Source organism: Mus musculus, chromosome 17, assembly GCF_000001635.26.
Source record: "Mus musculus strain C57BL/6J chromosome 17, GRCm38.p6 C57BL/6J".
NCBI classification, from domain to species: Eukaryota; Metazoa; Chordata; class Mammalia; order Rodentia; family Muridae; genus Mus; species Mus musculus.
The window spans coordinates 27,677,943-27,692,268 of NC_000083.6; the positions used below are offsets into that span (position 1 = coordinate 27,677,943).

Here is a 14,326-nt window from a genome sequence, read left to right on the forward strand (position 1 = left end):
CAAATGTCACCTCTTCAGAGAGAGGCTGTAGCCCGGGGGTGTAGCTCAGTGGTAGAGCACATCCCTGGGCCCCATCCCCGAGCACCACAAGCTCTAAAATGGCTTCACACTCACCGTCTTTCCTTTTAGCCAGCTTCATTTTCCCAGATAACAGGGGCTAGCATTTGAAATTGCATAATCTATCATGTAAATCCCCTTTTGGCATGAAATGACCCTGATTTTATGGATGGTGTAAGGCTTGTTATCTGCTGTGTGCCCCACCCTTCTCTGAAGGGTAGCACTGCACATAGTAGGTGTTCAGGAAATACTGGCTGAACATACTCAAGACTCTAGCGTGGGATTTATCTAGACACAGCACAGTGTTGGTGCCGGCTTCATCTTCCAGCTGTGCATTGGACGAGGGTCTCTGTAGACCAGGCTTGGCCTTGAACTCAGAAATCCGCCTGCCTCTGCCTCCCAAGTGCTGGGATTAAAGGTGTGTGCCACCACGGCCCAGCGGACGAGGATCTCATACACAGAGCCCCAGGCTTGTGAGGTGCATATTCTGAAGCAGGATGCCTGTGGTGAAGCCAGAGTTCTACTTGTCTGATGGGCAATACAGATTGTACCTGCTCCCTGTCTCTGTCTCTGCTGTCTCTGTCTCTTTTCTCTGTTTCTCTGTCTCTTTGTGTCTCTCTGTCTCCTTCTGTGTGTGTGTGTGTGTATCTGAGTGTGTATCTGTGTGTGTATATCTGTGTGTCATCTCTATGTGTGTGTATCTGTGTGTGTATGTGTGTATGTATATGTATCTGTGTGTATCCGTGTGTGTATGTGTGTGTGTGTGTGTAACCCTTACCCATCCACCTGCTTAGGTCTGTCCTCTCCCTCTGACCTTCATCCCCAGCCTTGGACCCAGGTTTTGAGCAGTGGAGCCTTAGCTGTCCCAAGACTCCTGTTTTCATAGCTACCAAGCCCTGTGCCTGCTGCCTGGACTCAGCAGGCTGCTCAGTCATCGTCCAGTGCCCTCCTCTAGGCCTGAGGGCTCTGATACTGCTTCTGCCTGTTCACCTCCCAGCGCCCATGTGTTCAGCCTCCTATACAGACCCTCAGTGGAGCCTTGTCTGTCATATTTCTGCAAAGCTGCTCAGGGGTTGGGGAGGATTCTGGCATTTTGCAGTCAAGAGAACATTATGCAAATGACATGCAAATCAACAGCTAATGAGCCCTGATTGCATTGGTCTTGGTGCTGGGGAACACGTGGATAATTGTGCCAGGGTGGGGGCAGGGGCGGTGAGTGTTTTGGGGGCTGGGCAAGAAGCCACAGCAGGGGTGACAGAAGTGGGTGTCATAGGGGAGGACTTGAGAGCAGCTGCTGTGTGGGCCTCTGCGTCACACTGGCCTTGTCTAGGCTGTCCTGGTTAAAGGGTGGGAACAAGGGCAAAGGTCAGTCATGGGAGAACTGGAGCTACACTTGGGGGAGCAGAAGACTGTGACTGGGTCACGGGGTCGGGGGAGGAGCTTCCCTGATGTAGGTGGGCCAGATTAGGCTAATGGTATGGGTGATGTAGAGAGTACACTCTCTCTATAGAGAGAAGGGAAGGGTCTGCTCCTCCCACAGGGTCCGTCTGGTATCAGAGTGTGGGATGGCAGGACTCTGGTCTGCCAGGAAGCAGATGGGCTAGGTTAAACTCACTGGGAGGGGCAGCTGTCATCGTCTTGGGTGGAACCTCTCTTTGGAGGAAAGATGAACTTGGCTTGGGGGCTGGTGTGTGTGTGTGTGTGTGTGTGACAGCACCTTGGAAAACAGCCCCTCCCCACCCCAGCTGTGACCCTCTCCAGAGCGCCTCTGCTCTGGAGCCCTCTCTGCCGGAGGAAAACTGGCAGCCAACTCCTAGATGTTGGCCCTGGTCCTCACCTCATGCTTCCGATACAATTTGACTGTTTTACCTTTGATCTGCTGAGGGTGAGGACCAACCTTGGCTCTAAGCCTTACAGACTTCAAGTGGCTCTTTGCCATGTGTTCCAGCTAAGTCTTTCTTAATGCAGTCACAAAGATCATAAAGATTGACGCAGAGAGGCCCAGTCAGGCCCTTTCTTGACTTTCTCACCATGGGAAGATGGCTTAGTCTCAGAGTCTGTTTCCTAGTAGGTGCTGAGGCCTTCTCTTGCCTGGCAGGGCAACTGAGTCCTCTAGCTCACTGCGGGGTGGGGGCAGGCTAGCCACCTTGCACCAACATCTCCAGTGTTGTGGTATTTCCTGTAGTCTGTGGCTGGCTTAGTTCGACTGGCAGCAGTCTTCTGGTTGACAGGGACTTGTGTGGTGAATGTGGACTAGGATCTTGGCATTACTAAGAACCAGGGCCTGGTGGTGTATACCTGTGGTACACACCACGATGGAAGGTGACAGCCAGCCTGGGCTGCAGAATGAGGTCAAAACCAGACTGGGCAACCTCTCATGACCCTGTCCCCACATGAGAAATAGAGACTTGTTGGGGGTGCTGGTGACATGGCTCAGCAGATAAAGGTTTGTGTGGTGAACTCTGGCCACCTGAGCTCAACCCTGGAACCCCTGTGGTGAAATGAGAGAACTGTGTCCCGTGGGCTCTCCTCTAACTTCCAGAAGTTCACCACCTCATAGGGGTGGGCATATGTGCACACACGTGTGCACACACGCTCACATAAGAAAAAAAATTGTGAGACTGGAGAGACGGCTCAGCAAACAGTCATAGACATAAAAAAAAAATCTTAAAAGATTAAAAGAGATGTTAAAAAGATTCTTGTCTTAGGTTTCCATTGCTGTGAAGAGACAGCATGACCATGGCAGCTTGTATAAAGGCAAACATTTCAACAGGGCTGGCGCACAGGTTCAGAGGTTTGGGCCATTATCATCATGGGGGCGGGGGGGGGGGGGAAGCAAGGCAGCATCCAGAAAGACATGGTGCTGGAGGAGCCAAGAGTTCTATGTTTTATTCTGAAGGCACCCAGGAGAGGGTCTCCTTCTACACTAGGAAGAGCGTGAACAGTAGGAGGGCTAAAAGCCCACCCCACAGTTACACACTTCCTCCAACAAGGCCACGCCTATTCCAACAAAGCCATGCCTCCTAATAGTTCCACTTCCCATGGGGCCAAGCATATTCGAACCACCACAGTTGTGGTGTCCTGGAGCTCACTGTGTAGATTAGGGGGCCTTGAATTCACAGAGATCTGCCTGCCTCTGCCTACTTAGTACTGGATGAAAGGTTTGTACCCCAACACCTGGCCCACACACACACACACACACAATATCCTATGTCCTTTATAAGTAAATTTATTGTCTTTATAAAACTCATCATAAAGCCAAACTCTTATTCCTATTGATCCCATGTTGTTCCTTTTAAAATTGCCTTTCCCCTGTTAACTACAATCTCACAGTCCACCACCGGACTCACTTTTCTCATATTTATTTATATGAACATGCGATTTGCATGCGTGCCGTGCCTGCATGATAGACGAGTGCACCAGACAGAGGAGGGCATCAGATCCCATTACGGGTGGTTGTGAGCCACTGTGTTTCTGCTGGGATTTGAACTCAGGACCTCTGGATGAGCAGTTGGTACTCTTTTTTTGGGCCAAGAGGGTCTCCCACTCTCTTTGGGAGACCAGGCTGGCCTCGAACTCAGAAATCCGCCTGCTTCTGCCTCCCGAGTTCTGGGATTAAAGGTGTGTGCCACCACGGCCGTCCCACAGTTGGTGCTCTTAACCACTGAGTCATCTCTCCAGCCTCTATGGACTCTTTTTAATGCTGTTCTTGTTGTCTTCCACTTGCCTCGTTTCTCCTTTTGAAAAACACTCAATCAGATGCTGTTCAGTGAGGGAGATACACGTGTGAATCTAAAGTGGGCCATTTTGTATTTCAACCTCTGCAGAATTTTAGATTCAGTTTTTATTTTATGAGTGTTCTTCTTGCTTGTATGTATGTCTTGCACCCCATGCATGCCTGGTACTCTTGGAGGCCAGAAGAAGGTGTCAGAGCTCCTGGAACTGAAGTTTCAGAGTGTCTTAGTTAGGGTGTTACTGCTGTGCACAGACACTATGACCAAGGCAACTCTTTTTTTTTTTTAGATTTATTTATTATTATATGTAAGCACACTGTAGTGGTCTTCAGACACCCCAGAAGAGGGTGTCAGATCTCATCACGGATGGTTGTGAGCCACCATGTGGTTGCTGGGTTTTGAACTCAGGACCTTTGGAAGAGCAGTCAGTGCTCTTAACCACTGAGCCATCTCTCCAGCTCCCCAAGGCAACTCTTAAAAGGACATTTAACTGGGGCTGACTTATGGGTTGAGAGGTTCAGTCCGCTATCATCAAGGCAGGAACATGGCAACATCCAGGCAGGCATGGTGCAGGAGGAGATGAGACTTCTACATCTTCATTTGAAGGCTGCTAATGGAAGACTGGCTTCCAGGCAGCTAGGGTGAGGGTCTTAAAACCCACAATGACACACCTACTCCACCAGGGCCACACCCACTCCACCAGGGCCACACCTTCTAGTTGTGCCACTTCCTGGGCAGAGCATATACAAACCATCACACAGACAGTCATAAGCTATCATATAGGTTCTAGGAACTGAACTCTCCGGTCCTCCGAAAGAGCAGCCAAGGCGCTTAACCCAAGTGCTTTCTTGCCCCAAGATTATACATTGTTTTCTTTGTTTCCTTTCTTTTTTCTTTTTTAGAAAGATGGTTGGGGGTGCCGCATGTTGGTAGAACACCTTCATCCGAGTGAAGCCCTGCTTCAGTGCCCAGGACCAAAAAAAGGAAAAACAAAACTAAACAGACCTCCCCCCCATTTTGTTTTATCAAAACAGGTTTTGTCTTCTTTTTTTATCTGCCCTCTCTGGGGGGCAGTGCTGGGGTGGGGTGGAACTCGGCCCATGAAACAAGACTGGAGCGTGAATCTTAGCAGGGGAGGCTGGGGACCCCCTGAACGTGTGAGGAACTCTGTGACCCCAGAGTGTGTCTTGCACGGATCTTGTTCTAGGAACAACTGTGTGCAAAGATACCATAGGCACAGGGAACCGTACTTCTGGGGAATAGGAGGCTCTGCCTAATCTATCACCAGGGAGGACGAGGAGATGCAGATGGGGAAATATATGGGAAGGGAACCTTGAGTCATAAGTAATAGCACAACCCTGTCCTTGTGAGTCAGAGTGGTCTCAGCCACAGAATGTGTGCGTGCACGAGTGTGTGTGTGTTTTCTCAGACAAGGCTGTCGGCAGCAGAGAAGGGTCCCTGACAGACAGACGCTACAGGGACCCTTGTCTCAGGCCTCATTGTAGTGTCAGCTGGGGACAGATGTCCTGTAAGTCATGCTGTGTATCCTGGACCCTGGTCCTCTTGTCTCTGGCCACCACTTCTCCTGTGTCCATCCACAGGGCTGTGTGGACTCTGGAGTTCAGAAGGTGGCTTGGTCAGCATTAGGGGTGAGTGAGCCCAGGGCCAGGAGCTCCATGTAGCATCAAGTTTGGCTCACAAAGAAGAGTTACAGGGTGGGGCAGCGGTGACCTGACTCTGCCCTACGGGTTCTCCTTCAGCAGCACACAGCTGAGCCAAATGGTCCAGCTCATTAGCATCGGGTGCACCCCATGGCTACACCCTATCTGTGGAGCAGTTCCTGGTTCAAGCCTAGCTCAGGGCACTTTGCTGTGTTCAGGGAGCATCCTCACACCCAGGCTGAGGGCTCAGAGGGGAAGCTGGGCTGATATAGGAAGTTTGTGTGTTGTGGATTCTGGATCCGTGTACATATGTGTGCACAAAGTCTTAAGGATGTGTGATGCTTCATGTGCACAGGTGAGCTGGTTCACAGACTTGTGGAAATGCATGCATGTGACTACATGTAATAGAGAGACATGTATGTTGTGAGTGGGAGTGTGCGCTGATGTGTGGGTGTGTGGTCAGATGGTCACTTGGGTGTGTGGGTCAGATGTGTGTGTAGTGTTGTCTAGAGGTCAGTGCTGAGGGGCCTCAGAGTTGCCAACTGGAGAGCTCTCATGACTCTGAGGCCCAGATCCAGGCTATAAAATGGAACACTCTGCAGAGATGGAGGCAGAAACATCAGGAGTTCAAGTAGCAAATTTAAGGGCAGCCTTAGACACAGCCACGGCCACACACACAGCCACACAGGGGTGGCTGGAGAGATGGCTTAGTATGTATCGCTCTTTCAGAGGACCTGACTTTGAATCCCAGAATCCAAATCTGGGAGGCCCTTCAGCTCCAGGAGAAGCAAAGGTTCCGGTGTCCATAGGCACAGGCATAAATGAAATAAATCTTAAAACAAACAAACCAACAACAAAAAACCCGGGAAGCTTGAGATGGCTCGGTCAGTGTTTTACTCAAGAGCTTAAGGACCGGACTTCAGATCCCTAGTGCTTACATAAAAACCAGAGACATAGTGGTACATGCTTATAATTCCAGTACTGCAGAGGTGGAGACAATAGGGCTCTATGGTTGGCTAGTGCAGGCCAACTGCTGAGCTCCCAAGGAACCAAACTCCAGCTTTTCCACTGGCCTCCACACACACATGCATGTACAAAATACCGTGTATGTGTGTCTGTGTGTGTGTATGCGCGCGCGCCTCTACTGTTCTGGAACTCACTCTGTAGACCAGACTAGCCCCGAACTCAAAGAGACCTGCCTGCTTCTGCACCCCGAGTGGAGTACTGAGACTGAAGGCCTTCACCACCACTGCCCAGTCAATTATTGTTAATAAAGCAGTACCAGTATGCTGGCTCTTCTCTATCCACACTCCGGATGGAGGCAGAGGCAGGAGGATCTGTGAGTCTGCGCAGTGAGGCCCCAGCTAGTCAGGACAACACAGTCTCGAATGTAAATCCATGAATCCGTATAATGGGTATGAACTCTTAAGGTACTAGATTGTGTCAGTATTTCAGTCAATATGGCAGAACTTGGGGGGCGGGGGCGGGGGCGGGGCGGGGCGGGTCTGGTCACTGATCCCCAATGATTAAGCTTAGGGTTCAGTGAAGTGTGAAGACCAGAGCATCACATGCCATGCAGCGAGGCTGGCGGCCAAGGGGGATGTCGGCAAACCCGTGCCGGCAGCGAAAATTCACGAGAGGCGCGCCTGCGCCCGGATCACCGCGGTGTGGTGCAGAAAGAGGGCGTCCCCTGCTGTCCACCCAGGGAGGACGTCTTTGCGCAGCATTGCCCGGTTGCCATAGAAACGAGCAGCGGGCGGTGGGTGGCTGGGGAAGGAGGCGGGTCGGGAGGGGGGGAGGCCGGCGCGTGGGGGCGGGGAGCTGGCTCCTGCAGTTCGGGCGCTGTCGCCTCCCGAGCCAGAGCGCGCCGGAGGGGACCCCGAGAACCGAGCCCCAATCCAGACGCCAGACGCCTCCCGCCCTGCCCGCTGCCACGGAGCAGGTGACCAGCCAGCCCGTCCGACCCTGGTTTGGCCCAGCGGGGGCAGTAAGCGCCCACCTGTCCCCTGCTTGGTGCCCAGCCCGGCTCAGGTAGGCGATGGGGGGGGGTGTGGAGAAGTCTGCGTGGAGAGTGGGGACCCAGCGCCCCTCTTCCTGCTGGCTGCACCTGGTAACTAGCGTGCAGGTCTGTGCAGGTCCGTACAGGTCCGAGGGGCTCTGGGGGCCAGGGACCTGATCTCTGCATCGCATCGGGTTTGTCTCCTGTCTGTCGTCTTGTCTCTTCTCCTCTGTATCTCCTTCCCTGTCAGTACCACAGACTTCTAGAGCTGCCCCACTCCCTGGGGACAACGGGTTTAAGGGGCTAGAGTCTTACCACTGCGCTATGTGTTTCCCCCAGGTCGGTGCCAGACAGGGAGGGGCCAGGCGTGGAGAGAGGGCGCTCATCTCCCATCCCTACTGTCGTGATGGTTTGCCTTGCCCTCTGCGGCCAGACCCACTGGCCTTGGGGCAGAGATCTGCTAGTCTGGCCATTTGTCACGAACCTCCCATTTGACACCAGAACCTCTGGGGGTGACTCCTGGGTGGGCTTGTACAGTGGGCTGAGTCAGCCCCCCCCCCGCCCCCGGTCGCCCCCCCCCCTCCGTGCTGTTCTTGCCAATGGGATGACCTGTAAGGGCTCCTGGTCCCAGGCCCCAGCCAGCCGGGGATCTCTATGTTGTGGCCTTCCTCTGCTTCTCTGCCCCTCTGCAGCGGTGCTCCTGGGGACCTGCTCCCTGCTACTTTGGGAACAGGGACACTGCAGAGACGCTACCGCTGCTGCTGCTTCGGAGGAGGGGGCACTGGGAGGAGCTGAATCGGGGTAGCCAGGAAATCCTGCTCAGAGGGCTACCTTGAGAGTGGACAGAGCCAGCACACCCACCCTGGCATAGCTTGGTCCTTCAAGAAGCGTGGGCCTCCTAACGTTCCCTGGGCGCTCTGGTCAGAGGACCCGCTGCAGGGTGGGAACCTGTTGTGGTTTGTGGTGGTGCTGATTTCTGCAAATTTCGAGTACACTGTCTGGGAGTGTGGGTACGGATTCACGCCTTAAACTCAGGGGCTTGGGAGGTGAGAGACCAGAGGTTTGCAGGCAAGAATGGGGACAGGGGTGCAGATAAACCTCTCTGAACTCCGGCTCCCCACCTCTTCCCTCCCTCACTGAAGCTTTGAGCTGCTTTGCCCTGCCTTCTGCGGTCAGACCCACTGGCCTCAGACAGTCAGCTTGGTCTCCCAGCTGGGCTTAGTGATGTCTGGAAGACAGAGGCTTTTAGCCAGCACTGCCCCTTGAGTGACCTCTGCCTCCTCCTCCCTGCCCTGTCTGCCCCCTCCCCACCCCCCTCTTCTTGGCAGAGTTCAGTTTTTGCATGATATTTGGCATGTACTCCATTGCCACTAGACTCAGGATGGGGTTCCCAGGGTACGTAATTCATCTCTGGTTGTCTGCAACCAAACCACCTGCTTGGAAACCAGGCTGAGACCCCACTTTTCCTCGGAGCTTCTTCTACTTAAGAGAGAGCCCAAGGAAGGTCCTGGTACTCAAAGGCCTGGGGCTGACGGGGTCCTGGGCTCCCAAAAGCAGCTCCATTCAGTCCATGTCAGCTGCCCAGAGCCCAATTCTGAAGTCACCCCTCCACTCCTCTTAGCAGTAGAGGTCTTCCTGACTCCAGAGGCATAGTATCTCCGCACTCGCCTTCTCTTCCTTCCTGTAACCGACTCTCCCGAGTACCCTGCCCTCCAGCCATGAGCTACAAGGCTCTGTTCTCCCTGTGGGCTTCTCAGAGAGCCTTGGAAATGAAACCTAGACCACACCTCACATCTCCTCAGTCCTGGTAGTGGCTCCCGTATCACTGGGACAGAAAAAGTCAGGTATCCTGAGCTGGAAGACCAGGATGCATCCACTCCCTGGCCCCGCCCCCGTCCCCATCCCCCCTTCCCCCCTCCATCTGCTGCAACCACCTAACCCATAGAAGCCCTGATTCCACCTCAGTGCCTTTGCACTGGCTGGGTCCTCTGGCTGAGTGCTTCTCAAAGCCCTTTCCTTTACCTCCCTCAGGTCAAATGTCACCTCAGAATGGTCTTCTCTGGCCATCTGTATTGAGTAGCGTGGTTGCTGGCCCCGGCTGCTGTTCCCTGCCCTCCTCTGTGCCGAGGTTCTCCACAGCACTTGTCAAAGCACAGCCTGCCTTGTCATTTGCTGGTCCTCCCATTTCTTGCCTGTCCAACCCCTTTAGAATTTCATCCCCAGAGGCTCAGAATTCCCCGGCTGCGCTTGGCATCCTTCCTGAGAGCCATTGCTGCCACACAGAGCCCGAGTCCCTGCCTCAGGGGTTTTGGAGCTTTGGGCTCTGGGATTTGGTCCTTGAAGTGGGAGGGCAGTGTCATAACCAGGCGCCCAGGCAGGGTTGGTGATGTGACTCCCTTTGAGAGACTGAAAAGTAGGGTGAGCAAGCTGCTACATCTGCCCTCACCACACCTGTCTTGCCACCAAAGAGAGCCAATGTTCCCGTCTCCCTGTCACCTGGATTCTATACGGTGGGGGAGCCTGATTCGTCCTTAGCAGGATGTAGTGTTACCCACGCCCACATAGCCAGCATCCCTGACTCTGCTCAGGGCAGGCATGGATGCTGTGAGCTCAGGACAGACAGCTTGTTGCCTGGAGAGGGCCATGAACTCAGACCAGAGAAAAGGTGGCTTTACTCTAAGCCAGCTCCCATGTCTGCTCCCCACCAATGGGTGCCTCACTTAGGACCACCACCCCAAACTTAGCCCCGAGGCAAGCAGGGAGGTAGAATCCCTGAAAACCTAAAAATGGAAGGTGGGAGCTAGAATCCCTCGGATCTCTGTGCCTGCCCTTCGGTCTTGGATCTAAGCCCTGGGGTGAAGCCGGAGCCTCACTCCTGCTGGGCAGTTCTAGGTTCCCAGTGCCTGGGCATTCTTTACTGTCACCAGCTACCTCATGGGATGTGTGCACCCTAAGGTGGTGGGGGCATCTTATGCATTTCCATTCAGGAACAGCTCACCCAGGGAAGCTGTGCTGATCTGTGGGGCTGGACAAGCTAGCTCCTTCGCCAGGCCAGAAGCAGGCTGAAGGTAGGGCTGTGTTTGGAGGCGACTTACAGAGGGGAGAGGGAGGAACTCAGCCTGCATGGTGCAGAGAGGATGTGGGTAAGACTGGGCTAGAGGCTGCCCCCTGATGGTCTGGGGCTCCCTCTAACCCCTTCTGCTGGCGGAGTCCACTAAGCTTCTGGCTACTCAGTCAGTGAGCACTGGGCGTTGGGTCTCCCTGTTTCTCTGCAGCAGAGGTCAGGCTGGATCCTGCCTCCTGCCTCCTGCCTCCTTTGGCAGTTAATGTCTGAGTTTATCATTTCTTAAAGAAGCCCCTTGGGGAGCTCCAGGTGTAGAAACGCAGATCAGGTGGTTAGCATTTGTTTGGTTTGTTGGGGACATGGGAGGTCTGCTATGGCTCAAACCTGTTTAAATTAGCTATAGACTAGAGGACAACTTTGAGTTCCTGATTCTCCTGCACTTTCTGAGTGCTGGGATAACAGCTGGGTATCACCGTAGCTTTCTCAGGCAGAGGTCTAAAGAGAAGGTAAGAAGAAGCAAGCCGGGAGCCTGGACTCCCGGGGAGGGGGTGTCCGAGATGAGAGCTTCCTGTGTTAGCTGAAGGTGTGGGCCATAGAACAAGGCCTACCTCTGCCCACTGCTTTCTACCTCTGCCCCAGGTTATATGGTGTGGACCTCCCCTCAACCAGCTTCCCAATGAGGAAACTGAGACACCAGTAGTTGAAGTAGCCCGCCCATAACTGGGAAGTGTCAGAGCTGGGATTTGAACCCCACCTTCAGTCCTAAATGGCATGGGCAGCTCACTGCAAAGCCGGGGTGGTACCCTGAACCTACACTGAAGAAGAGGTGTGAGGAGAGGGTGGGTGAGGGCTGGAAACTCAGGAGGAGAGGCAGAGGAGCGGCACACTTGAGGGAGAGCGACCAGAGGAGGCTCAGGGACTGGAGTGGGGGTGGGGCACATTGCTGTTCATCACCAAAGGAAGTCAGGACAGGAACTCACACAGGGCAGGAACCTGGAGGCAGGAGCTGATGCAGAGACCATGGAGGGGTGCTGCTTACTGGCTTGCTTCCCCTGGCTTGCTCAACTTGCTCTCTTATAGAACCCAGGACTACCAGCCCAGGGATGGCACCATTCACAAGGAGCCCTCCCCCCTTGATCACTAATTGAGAAAATGCCACAGCTGGACCTCATGGAGGCATTTCCTCAAGGGAGGCTCTGTTCTCTATGATAACTCCAGCCCTCGTCAAGTTGACACACAAAATCAGCCGGTACAGAGTTTGCCCTGCCATCGCTAAGGAAGGAGAGTGATGGAAGTCACTGGGCATGAGCAGAATCTGACACAGCTGTGGCTGGCCAGGAGGTCTGGAGGGACACTGCAGTGCTGGGCTGAACACCTGGGAGCAGGGACAGGGGAGGACCCTGCTAGCCCAGAGTCTCCTGCCCACTGTGACCTTGGCCTGCTGCTCTACCTGAGCCTCACCTACCCTACTATACTGAGGAGCCTATCTCCATGGGTTGTGGAGGAAGAGGGTGTGTTTAAAGAAGAGGCTAGCACACCAGGAGGGGGCCAGAACCCACAGGTGTTGTTTTGCCACCTCACACATAGGGAAATGGAGATTCTGTCCTCCATTAAGAGATGTAGCCAGGATCTCCCCAGTGGTGGCCAGTGGCTGGTGGCAGTTAGAACCCCACCAGGGGTGCACTGGCCTCACATAGAGAGGGCTCCCCTGAAAGGGCTGCCACAGTTCCCACACCAGGGGCAGCTAATGAATAATAAAGGGTGACTTCAGAAACATCATCCCCTTTTACAGATGGGACCACTGAGGTGCAGATGAGTTCAAGCCTGCTGGCTCCAGTCTGTGTTGTAAGACTATACACTGTGCAGCCCCTCTGCCAGGGTCAAGTCCTAATTGGAACACTAGGTCTCCTCATGATTGAAGTGACAACCAGTCCCTCCCCTAAGGATTTCTGGGAAGACACCTCTTAGAGCGCTCAGCAAAGCTCTAGTTCCCACACTGCCTCTGTCCTCATCCCTGTATCTGACTTCCTCCTCACCTCCCGGGGGTTGGAGTGGGGCTCAGAAGGAACCAGACCATTGGGAACTGTAGCTGTAGGCAGATCCAGTCCCACTATTTACCACCTCAGTGGCTCTGGATGTGCCACCTTACCTGCCCTGTGCTTCAGTTTCTCCATCTTTACGTGTGGACAAGCACTTAGCACACACTAGACACCCAGTAAATACTAGCTGGGGACAGCTAAGCTTGTCACCAGCAGTGGCAAGGGGCTGCAGCTCAGCCTAGCATGAGGGGAGGGCGACTTGTCAGCTCACACTGCTTCTGAGGCTGTGACATCTGAGGACACTCCATCATGAATTGGGGTGGGGGGTGGGGAGCCAGAACGTCTAGGAACCCATGCCTGGTCCAAATGCCCGAGAAAGTGGTGCATTTCCCAACCCTAGCATTAGGGGGTTCGTTAAGCAGGGCTTCCCATGATGCTGCACAGGGGAGCAGTCTGCAGCTCCCCCTTTCTTCTGCCCCCAAACTTCCTGCACCCCCCAGGGCTGGCTGTCCATGGGTGTGCACATAATGGGAGAGCTTCTTTTGCTATGCCCCCCCGCCCCGCCACTACCAAAGCCTCCACTCTGCCGAGGGATGTACAGACAGCATACAGTGCCTGCAGTGTGTCCCTTCAGTCTAACCAGGTGGGCGTGGGACATGAGCCCCAGCTGCTGCTCACCGTGCACAAAGCATAGGACAGACAACCCTGGTGCCTGCTGGCTGTTGCCATGACCCTTGTGGCCTGGAGTCATGCTGGCTCATTGGGCAGCTGGTCCCCATGGAATGATGTCACCCCCCCCTCAACCTCGTCATGTTCCCATGCCCCCTGGACACGCTCTCCACAGTTACATCCCTGAGCCTGTGCGTTTTCCGTCTCTGTGTGGCCTGGTGACCACCTGTCTTTACTGATGGTGAAAGGCTGGAGGGAAACTGGATGTGGTAGCCTCTTGTCTAGGAAGTCCAGGAGCCTGTTGGGCATGTTCCAGGAAGTGCCAGATGCCGGCCACAGCCACTTCCTGACCCCTGACAGAAAGCCCTGTCATTAAGAGGACATGGCGCTTTGTGGAGAGGAAGCTCCTCCTGCCTCTGTGTGTACGTGTGTGCTCATTTGACATCACCTCGCTTCCACTACCCCACCCTGTCTGCCTCTCTAAGCACATTCCCATGTGGGTCGGATCCTGAGGGGCTGGAATGTGGAGGGCCTAGAGCCTGCTCACTTACTTGTTTGTTTAATTAATATTGTTTTATTTTAATCATGTGTATGGTATATGTTTGTGTGTGCGGTGTTACAGCTGGTCATGGGTGCTGGGAACCGAACTTGGGTCTCCTGGAAGAGCAGCCAGTATTGCTAAAGACTAAGTCATCTCTCCAATTCCTCATCCTCTTTTTTTTTTTGTTTTGTTTTGTTTTTGTTTTGTTTTTTTTTGAGACAGGGTTTCTCTGTGTAGCCCTGGCTGTCCTGGAACTCACTCTGTAGACCAGGCTGGTCTAGAACTCAGAAATCTGCCTGCCTCTGCCTCCCAAGTACTGGGATTAAAGGCGTGTGTGCCACCATGCCCGGCTCATCCTCATTTTTTAAAAAAGATTTATTATATAGAAGTACACTGTAGCTGTTTTCAGACACACCAGAAGAGGGCATCAGATCCCATCACAGATGATTGTGAGCCACCATGGGGTTGCTGGGATTTGAACTCAGGTCCTCTGGAAGAGCAGTTAGTGCTCTTAACTGCTGAGCCATCTCTCCAGCCTCATCTAATTCTTAAGTCAGTTTCC

At 53.7% G+C, this 14,326-nt stretch overlaps 1 protein-coding gene across 6 annotated transcripts in view; it reads left to right on the plus strand.

The window, feature by feature from the left end:
* Pacsin1 (protein kinase C and casein kinase substrate in neurons 1) overlaps positions 1–14,326 on the plus strand; it is a 55,528-nt gene that overhangs the window by 22,352 nt on the left and 18,850 nt on the right. Inside the window, exon 1 of one of the 6 annotated variants that reach the window (XM_006524226.4) lies at positions 7,181–7,483. The exons of 3 other annotated variants lie outside the window; for them this stretch is intronic. The gene's annotated coding sequence lies outside the window, so the exon portion shown is untranslated. Of the gene's footprint in view, positions 1–7,180; positions 7,484–14,326 lie in introns of those variants that run through there. 2 more of the 6 variants (XM_011246431.2, NM_178365.4) reach the window with 2 other exon arrangements.